The following is an 8,437-nucleotide window of genomic DNA, read 5'->3' as shown; positions in this document are numbered from 1 at the left end:
CTCTCATAATCTTTGTTTTCAAAAGTGGCAAAGCCATACCCACGATGACCTCTGACTCTTCGTGGCATCATGAATTTGATTAAACCGCCGGATTTCTGCAGAAGCTGTTTTACAGTCCTGTAACTGCACAAAGCGGGCACATTGGCTATAAAAACTCCATAACCTGTAGGGATGGGGACGGTGATGGGTTTGGGGATGGTGATGGGTTTGGGGATGGTGATGGGGTTGGGGAGGGTATTGGGGTTGGGAAGGGGTGTTGAGGTACCAGCATCATCAGTGGTAGGAGGTACTAGCTCACAACTCACCACTGTGTTACTGGTGCTGTTAAGTGTTAGTGGCTTGAGAAGCCTGCTATGGAAGAATCGCCAGATGTAGTACAACACTCCTAACACTGTCCCAACGACCCACAGAAGAACCACCATCACCTGGGAGGATGAATTATCCTGGCAGGATTCTTTCATCTCCTTGAGGAGAATCTCCAGCTCCTCAACATCCTTGCTGGCTTGGTACAATCTAAAGATAATTCCCAGAAGAGGCCAGGAGTTTGGTGCCCACCAAGAGCTCACCTGCCTTCCAGGGAGCTGTAAGGGGGTATAATTATCACAATTAAATATTATCCCCATCCCAGGGATCCCACAAATTTTCTGGGAAAATGATTCACAAGCCCAGGAGGCTTCCTGGACCTCCATTTGGAGTCGCATCCGGTCCTCTTCCAGCTCCAGGACCCACTCATCAAAATAACAATATAGTCCGACAAAAATCGTGATAACGTACAACACCATGACAAGATACATCAATTTCTTGTAAAATTCCATTTTTAAGGATTTCTTTTTTAGTGTAAACTAGGAAAGAAGATAATAATAATTTATAATATCTCCAGCCACATTAATTGTCAAAATAGAATATATGAGAAATATAGTGACCCTAGAATGTTGTTGTTTTGTCCTTGTGTATAGTGGTAGTGATATATGTGATAAATAGTGATAGTGAAAGATGTATAGTGATGGTGATATATGTGATGAATAGTGATGGTGATATATGTGATGAATAGTGATGGTGATATATGTGATGAATAGTGATGGTGATATATGTGATGAATAGTGATGGTGATATATGTGATGAATAGTGATGGTGATATATGTGATGAATAGTGATAGTTAAAGATGAATAGTGATGGTGATATATGTGATATATATTTTTAAATTCATTATTTTCTTGTTGCTCTGGAAAAGTAGGGGAATATTTTGTTTTGTCAATGCATAGTGCTCCATTAAATATTATATTTATGAAAGGTTCCTTTTGTGTAATTTGTAGGATAAGATGGCTGAGATCAAAGGCGTTAGATTGTAAATCTAAACAGAAGTTAAACTTTCTTATTAGTATAAAGGTAAGATTTAAAAGATTATTACTTTTTTTGACAGCTTTGAAGGATGTTAGTTTAAATTAACTTAAAATCTTAGATAACTAAAAGTATGGATGTGATAAAAAGACCAAATAAGTGATGGAAGAACATAAAGGAGACGATAGGATTTTAAGGGGTTTGAAGGAGATGTTCCATTTTATTTGAGTAAAGGAAATTGAGATGGAGGAAAGAGTAAGTCGGATGTAAAAGTAAAGAGTTACTAGTGAGGAAAGAAGAAGAATTAGAAAGGGGGAAGCAAAAGGATGTTAAAATTATTTCTTGAATAATGATTCATTAAGGGATAAAGCCAGAAAAAGGTGGCAGGCCCCCTAAAGAGTAAAGATTTATTATTGAGATAATTTTAGGAAAAGAACCCTGATCTGAGTTAATTAAGTGGGGAAAAAAGTATGTTTGGGTTGATGAGAAATAAAAGGCTACTGAAGCTGAGATTAAAGCATACGTATATGAAAAAATAAATTATTCAGGTTTCATTGATAAGCATAGCAAAAAGCATCCATGATATATGATTAATAGATGAGTAGGCTAAAATCTTTCAAAGGGATGTTTGATTGACTCCTCCTAGAGCTCCAATAATAGCGAAAATTAGTCCTCCTAAGAAAAGGATAATGTGTGTATAATATTCTGTGGATAAATAAGAAATCAAAAATATAGGGGGCGAGTTTTTGGATTGTTATGAGAATAATAATTTGAATTCAATTAAGACCTTCCATGACTTGGGGGAATCAAAAATGAAACGGGGCTGCTCCTAATTTAAGAAGCAGGGCTAAGGAGATAAAGAAAAGTGAAATTCTCGGAATGAAAAACGTTAAGGTTGAGGATAAGATGATAATGGCCGAACCTAAAGCCTGAATCAAAAAGTATTTTAAGGAGGCCTCTGATGGTAATTGATTTTCTTTTGATGAGATTAAAGGAATAAATGACATGAGGTTGAGTTCAAGACCAATTCAGGCTGAGAATCATGATGAGGAGGAAATGGTCAGGAGGGATCCTGAGAGAAGTGTAAGTATAAAAATGATTTTATAAGGTGAGAATAAAATTATAAAGAAAGATTGCTCTCGTAAATAAGGTATGAGCCCATTAGCTTAGGTTTAGCTTATCTTTATATTATGTATGTAGAAGTATAAAGGGCACGAAAAGTTTTGATCTTTCGAGGATTGGTGCAATTCCAATTTACATAGGGAAAGGCAACAGAGGTTTATAGAGGTAGGTGATAAAGGGCTGGTCTTTGAATGCTTAGGGACCTCCCCTGATATTTAGTTATTCTTAACAGATTAAATAAGAAGAAACCTTAAGTTAAGAAAATAAAAAGAAAAAAACATAAAGAGGGGGTATTTTGTACATTTTAAATTTTCTGCTAGTATATATATACATTTGTGTACATGGAAGTGGTGAATTGAGTATAATTGTATGAGTGAGCTTATGTATACCAGAACAGAATGATAACACTGAGCACTATACATTACGATTAATACAGTTATAAGTAGAACCTTTCGTGAGAAAGGGGATTCTACTTATTTTTTATTATTTTTTTTATTATCACACTGGCCGATTCCCACCAAGGCAGGGTGGCCCGAAAAAGAAAAACTTTCACCATCATTCACTCCATCACTGTCTTGCCAGAAGGTGCTTTACACTACAGTTTTTAAACTGCAACATTAACACCCCTCCTTCAGAGTGCAGGCAGGATTCTACTTATATTTGTATTAATCGTCTCCTTCTAGATTCCCCATTTCCGTGAAGATATTCCTAATAGATGGTCATGGAGGAAGATAAGACGAAGCCAGTACTTCTTTATAGTAATTTTCTGATAGATACAGTAAGAGGTTAATATATCTCCTAGTAGATCATAGCAATAAACTAATTGATGAGATAGTTTGATATATACGTGTATATTGTTATATACGAGCTTAAGGTATATAAAAGTCGAGGCCGATAATAAATAATGACTTACATGCTAGATATACCAAGAGGCTAGTATATGTCCTAGTGAGTCATAGCAATAAACTAACTGATAAGATGGCTTGATATATACGTGTATACTATTATATACGAGCTTAAGGTATATAAAAGCTAGAACTGATATAAATAATAGATTACACGCTAGATACACTGTGAATATTATATATATATTAAGTGGATTATATGATTTACAGGATTATGAATGATTCGGGTAAATTTACATTTCTTGAAATGTATATATACAGTGGACCCCCGGTTAACGATATTTTTTCACTCCAGAAGTATGTTCAGGCGCCAGTACTGACCGAATTTGTTCCCATAAGGAATATTGTGAAGTAGATTAGTCCATTTCAGACCCCCAAACATACACATACAAACACACTTACATAAATACACTTACATAATTGGTCACATTCGGAGGTAATCGTTATGCGGGGGTCCACTGTATATAGACAATAAGGTGAATAAAAAAAACTGTAAAGTTAAATAAGTAGTTTTTATGAAAGTTGTAGTTTATCTGTTTGGATAATTTAAATTGTAAATTCAAAGTGAAGCTAAAGATTAGCATTTCACTTACGTTGAAAAGGTTGTCGCAGGAGCGACTTATTTTGGTTACTTATGACATCTTGCTAATTATTATGATTAGGAAAAATATTTTAGAATTCTAGTAGGTAGTTAAGGAAATGATAATTATAGGCAATAGATAATAGTACTGTGTAGGAAAGATGAAATATATGAAATGAAATAAATGGAAAGTATTAGTTAAACTAGGTACCTTGTGTATTAGGGATATTTTATATTAAGTATTTATGATTATTTTTCCCGAAATAAGGATAGCTAAATTGAGGGTTGAGTTTTTGTGGCAAAAAAATTCAAAACTTTTAGTAGTGAAATGTTAATCGGGCCTTAAGATACCTGTTTTTTTTTTTTAAACTGAATTTTTTCTTTGCATTGAAGTAAGGCAAAGTTTAGGAATAGAAGGGGCAAGCTCTTTATTTAATTATTTTAATTATAAAAATAAATAAAAGGTACGCTTAACTAGGGTTAGAGGCAGCCATGTTTACAGGGGGTTACACCTGAGGTATAGGGAGGAGAATATTTATTATTTTCTAGGTAGGTAAGAAAGACTTTTTATAAATTTAGTTTAGAGATTTAAAGTGAATATATTAGTATATGAATTGTTTATGAAGGGGTTCAGGGAAACCGGCAGGCCGGACTTGAGTCCTGGAGATGGGAAGTACAGTGCCTGCACTCTGAAGGAGGGGTGTTAATGTTGCAGTTTAAAAACTGTAGTGCAAAGCACCCTTCTGGCAAGACAGTGATGGAGTGAATGATGGTGAAAGTTTTTCTTTTTTGGGCCACCCTGCCTTGGTGGGAATCGGCCAGTGTGTTAATAAATAAAATTGTTTATTTAAAATAAATTTTGGGGAATTTAATGAAATTTATTGAAGGGATGATGAGTGTAGAGGAATTCAGCAAAAAATGCTTCCGCCTGTTTATCAAAAACATGTCTATATGAGAGTTATATAAAGTCTGACCTGCCCATTGGGAACTAAAATGCCGCGGTATTATGACCGTGCAAAGGTAGCATAATCATTAGTCTTTTAATTGAAGGCTGGAATGAATGGTCGGACGAGAAGTAAGCTGTCTTTATTTCATAGATTGAATTTAACTTTTACGTGAAAAGGCTTAAATGAGTTAGAGGGACGATAAGACCCTATAAAGTTTGTACATGGAGTTAGTTAAGAGTGATTTGGAATAGCAAAATTTATTATTAGCAAGATGTTTGGTTGGGGGCGACTAGAATATAAGTTATATGACTGTTTTTGTTTAAATCAGAGATATTTGTTTATGTGATCCCTTTTTAGGATTAAAGAGTAAATTACTTTAGGGGTAACAGCGTAATTTTTTTTGAGAGTTCTTATCGACAAAAGAGTTTGCGACCTCGATGTTGAATTAAAATTTCTTTGTGGTGTAGCAGTTACAAGAGAAGGTCTGTTCGACCTTTAAATTTTTACATGATTCGAGTTCAGACCGGCGTGAGCCAGGTTGGTTTCTATCTTCTAAGAAGTCTTAAGTTATTTTAGTACGAAAGGATTAAATAATTGAAATAGTTTTAATAAAAGTCAGAAAAAAAGTCAGACTTTCTCTTTAATTTCCAAAATTAATATTTTAAAAATAAACTATTTTCTGTTTAGAATTTTGAAGGCCGTAGAGGTCTCGATGTGATATTAATAATACTAACAATAACAATTAAAGTGAGTAGCAGATATAAGATTACTAGAATAGTAAGAGGAAACGAAGGGAGAGGGTAGATAGAACTGGTTGATAAAATGGTCAGATTCGTTTTGTTTTCTAAAATTAGGAATAATGAGGAGTTGAAAAATTTTGATGGGAAAAAAAAGGGTCTAAAAAGATTAAAATAGGAGATAGAAATAATGACAGGATAATTAATAGGCTAGACTTTAAGTGAATTTTAAAGGCCTCGTTGGAGGCTAGGGAGGAAACATAAATAAACAAAATTAGTATCCCCCCTAAAAAAATTAGGAATAAAATATATGAAAATCAGAAGGAAGGTCTGAAGAGACCTGAAAGCATGCAGATCAAAATGGTTTGTGTGAGAAGGGTGAGTCCTATGGAAAGAGGGTGTGTTAAGTTAGGTAGAGAACAGGATCGCTATGCTTAAAGTGAAAGGGAGAATAAAATATAAAATATTATACTGAGATGGTATAAAGTTCTAGAAATGGACTTCATCTTTGGTATTCGTAGAATCAGTATCATTGATGTCCGATGGTTTTAATTGTGATTCTCGAATTGTTAGTTTCATCTAAGGGATAGAGGAGTCGAAGAGAAGGTATGGCAATGAAAATTAAGATGATAGCAGGTAGAATAGTTCAGATAATTTCAATTTCTTGATTTTCAAGTAGGAAACGATTAATAAATGAATTTAGAGCTGAATTAATTAAAATATAACCTACTAATGTAGTGATAAGAATAAGAATAAATATTACGTGGTCATGGAAGAAGGTTAATAGTTCCATAAGTGGAGAGGCTCTGTCTTGAAGTCCTAAACATCCTCATGTTGGCATTTCTAAAAGAAGGTACTCCTTCCTGGTAGGAGTTTAAATCCTATACATCTGTCTGTCATTTTAGATAATTAGAAATTAGGGGAATTTCTGCGTACCTGTGATCAGGAGGAGGGTGAGGGTGCTGTCACTCAATTGACAAAGGTAGGAAGGCTGGGGAGGTAATATTACGTTTTGATATAAAAGCTTCTCAAACAATAATTATGAATCAGAAGACGGCTACTAGCGAGATAAGTGATCCAATTGATGAAACAATATTTCATGATGTGTAAGCATCGGGATAATCCGAATATCGTCGTGGTATGCCATTTAATCCTAGGAAGTGCTGGGGAAAAAAAGTCAAGTTAACTCCTAAAAATATAGTGAAGAAATGAGGTTTTAATCACGAAGGATTCAAAGAAAATCCTGTAAATAAGGGAAATCAATGAACAATACCTCCGAAAATCCCAAATACAGCCCCCATAGATAGGACGTAGTGAAAATGAGCTACAACATAGTAGGTGTCGTGGAGAATAATGTCGATTGAGGAGTTTGCTAAGATAACTCCTGTTAAACCTCCTACTGTAAATAAGAAGATAAATCCTAGGGTTCATAGAAGTGAAGGTGTGTATGAGAATTGAGAACCTTGAAGAGTTCTTAATCATCTGAAGATTTTGATTCCCATTGGAATGGCAATAATTATGGTTGCTGATGTGAAATATGCTCAGGTGTCAACGTCTATGCCTATGGTGAACATGTGATGGGTCCACACTAGAAATCCTAGGATTCCGATTGCTGTTATGGCATAAATTATCCCTAGTGTTCCAAATGCTTCTTTTTTACCTGATTCTTGTGTGACAATATGCGAGACTATGCCGAAGGCCTGGTAGAATTAAAATATAAACTTCTGGGTGCCCAAAAAATCAAAATAAGTGTTGGTAGAGGATAGGATCCCCTCCACCAGCCGGGTCGAAGAAAGTGGTGTTTAAATTTCGATCTGTAAGAAGTATGGTAATTGCGCCTGCTAGAACGGGGAGAGATAGAAGTAGTACTGCGGTAATAAAGACAGACCATACAAATAAAGGTATTCGATCTATGGTTATTCCTCTTGTTCGTATGTTAATTGCTGCAGTTATAAAGTTTACGGCTCCTAAAATTGAGGAGACCCCGGCTAAATGTAAGAAGATACCCAGGTCAATTGATGCTCCGGCATGAGCAACTGATGCTGTAGAGGAGGGTAAACTGTTCACCCGGTTCCAACACCCCTTTCTACTATCCCTCTCGTAAGAAGTAGAGTAAGTGAAAATGGTAGAAGCCAAAATTTTATAGTATTTATTCGAGGAAAGGCTATATCGGGAGCTCCAAGTATAAGTGGAACTAATCAGTTTCCAAAGCCTCCAATCATAATAGGTATAACTATGAAGAAAATTATTACGAAAGCGTGAGCTGTAACAATCACATTGTAAATTTGATCATCTCCAATTAATCTTCCTGGTTGACCAAGTTCAGCTTGAATAATCAATCTTAGTGAGGTACCTACTATACCTGATCAAGCTCCAAATACAAAATACAAAGTTCCAATATCTTTATGATCTGTTGAGAAAAACCATCGTTGCGTTCTGGCTTTATAGTGGAAAAAAGACGTCAAATTGCAAATCTGAAGATGTAGAGATTACTAAAGCTTAAAGGATGAATGAATTATCATAGTATAGGTAGAAGTACTACATGAGCAGCTCTATCAAAACTGTCGTTTTTATCAGGCAATATACTTATAAAAAAGGTTTGAGTTAATAGTGAGTAAGTTGTTAATTAACAACTGGTTTAAGATAATGTTCTTAGAGAGTTAAATGTAAAACTTGGAGTGATAGTTTATTTAAATAGGTAAGATAAGATAAGATTTCGTTGGGATTTTTAACCCCGGAGGGTTAGCCACCCAGGATAACCCAAGAAAGTCAGTGCGTCATCGAGGACTGTCTAACTTATTTCCATT

At 35.0% G+C, this 8,437-nt stretch overlaps 1 protein-coding gene and 1 pseudogene across 1 annotated transcript in view; one reads left to right on the top strand and one right to left on the bottom strand.

Moving 5' to 3' along the window:
* LOC128687350 (ankyrin-3) overlaps nt 1-8,437 on the top strand; it is a gene marked incomplete in the record, with an annotated part of 49,533 nt that overhangs the window by 16,015 nt on the left and 25,081 nt on the right.
* Nucleotides 6,527-7,339, bottom strand: LOC138855541 (cytochrome c oxidase subunit 1-like; annotated as a pseudogene).

This window comes from Cherax quadricarinatus, chromosome 98 (genome assembly GCF_038502225.1).
Source record: "Cherax quadricarinatus isolate ZL_2023a chromosome 98, ASM3850222v1, whole genome shotgun sequence".
NCBI classification, from domain to species: domain Eukaryota; kingdom Metazoa; phylum Arthropoda; class Malacostraca; order Decapoda; family Parastacidae; genus Cherax; species Cherax quadricarinatus.
The sequence above is the reverse complement of the archived record's forward strand: the minus strand, read 5'-3'. Positions and strand labels throughout refer to the sequence as shown.